At 30.6% G+C, this 1,829-nt stretch overlaps 1 pseudogene; it reads left to right on the top strand.

The window, feature by feature from the left end:
• Positions 1 to 835: 835 nt before the first annotated feature.
• LOC122150362 overlaps positions 836 to 1,829 on the top strand; it is a 2,543-nt pseudogene continuing 1,549 nt past the window's right edge.

The following is a 1,829-nucleotide window of genomic DNA, read 5'->3' as shown; positions in this document are numbered from 1 at the left end:
TTTGCTGTAAGAACCATAGAAAACCATATCAGAGCTTTCTCGGCTAATTCGATTTAAATAAGTAATACATCATGCAATATGCTAGAGCTGGGAATACAAAGATGAATAATGAGCAGTGCTGGCCCGAAAAATGTCTGCAATTGTTTTTACTATATAACTTCAAGAACTTGAAATGACTTAGCAATGGGACCATTTCTTCTGTAATAATCTTCTACTAGATATGATACATCATTACTATGTTTGGTAATAAAAAAAGACAAAAGAGTATTATGATCTCATAGAATTTTCATATTTACAAACAAACGTTTTCAATAGAAATTTGGTAGATCAAGATATTGTGTAGAGAAATTTTAAGAGGCAGCTTTAGTGGCACAATGGAGACTTTAATAAACAAGTTTATATAGAGAAGGTTTAAATGTCTTCAGTAGTGATGATGCTTAGAGAAAAAAGTGACTCAATTTATGAGCAAAAGTATAATTATGCAGTATTCAAAAGCACATGTCACAAATGTTACTCTTTCAAAATTAAAATAGCTTTATTTCTAATTATAAAATAATCCATGTGCAGTTAGACACTACAAAATGACCCATAAAAATACATAAAAATCACTGATAAACTCATTATCAGATTTTATTCTATGAAACACATGAAAATAATAATCCCTGACTAGGTAATATGTATTAAGTATTTACTCTGTTATTCTTTGTATACCATGATTTGCATGCATTGAGTTCATCTCACTTAATACACACACTTACTAACAGCTGAGAACGGATAATATGAATACCCTGATTTTATAGGTAATGAAACTGTGGCAATATAGAAAATGCGTAACATGTCCAATGTCAAACAGGTAGAGAATAAGATAGGAATATCTCTAAATTTCCGTGTATATATCTTTCTTTCCTTAAAAAAATAGTAAATTAATTATGTTATTCCATTCCACAATTTTATGCACACAAATTTACTAAAATGCAAAATGTACCATTAAAGAAACATCTGTAAGTTATATTACCTGTATACTCTAGTGTAGTTTCTGTGTTTTGCAGTAATTAAAACAAACTTGTTGGTGCCAAGTCAATTCTGATTCCAAGTGATGCTGTAGAACAGAGTAGAACTGCCCCATATGGTTTCCAAGGGTGTAAATCTTTACCAAAATGGACTACCAATTTTTCGCTCAGAGAGTGGATAGTGGATTTGAACCACCCACTTCTCAGTTAGCAGCCCATTACTTAACCACTATGCCACCAGAGCTCATTTTGCAGTAAATAACAAGGTCTAAAGGAGAAAAAACGGATTGTAACGGGAAAATAATGACAACTTATTTGATAAACACCAACATAATCTTTTTCAAATTCTGTGCAAAATCATGTTTGCATATTTATTTCAACCTTCAATTGTGAGTGCAAAGAATTAAGATGGAAAATATTGATTTAGCATTGTGACTAAATTCATTCAGGCATTCATTTAAAAACATTAAACTTTATGCTAAATGTATATTTTTTAATAGATTCTGTCAATACGTGAATGAGTAAAATAAATTAATTGTATTCATAGAGCACACATTCTAGATAGCCCCTGAAATTCATTAGAAAAGTTAAAGGAAGGAGTCATGCCACTTGATGAATGCAAGGAGTACAAAGAGCAAAGGTGTTTCAAACTCTTGAGGAATAGTTTGAATCAACTTAATGGCAGTGGGTTTTTTGAGCAGGTTAATATTTTATTAAGGAAAATACAAATTTTTCTGGCTTTTGCCTACTTTGCTTCTTCTTAAGTAAGAATCAGTAGTGGTCTTTATATATATGTTTATATATTTTTATCTCCTTTAA

This window comes from Orycteropus afer, unplaced genomic scaffold (assembly GCF_000298275.1).
Source record: "Orycteropus afer afer isolate SDZICR_OR568_19922 unplaced genomic scaffold, OryAfe1.0 scaffold00129, whole genome shotgun sequence".
Classification (NCBI taxonomy): domain Eukaryota; kingdom Metazoa; phylum Chordata; class Mammalia; order Tubulidentata; family Orycteropodidae; genus Orycteropus; species Orycteropus afer.
Note: the sequence above shows the minus strand (reverse complement) of the source record. Positions and strands in the feature narration are given on the sequence as shown.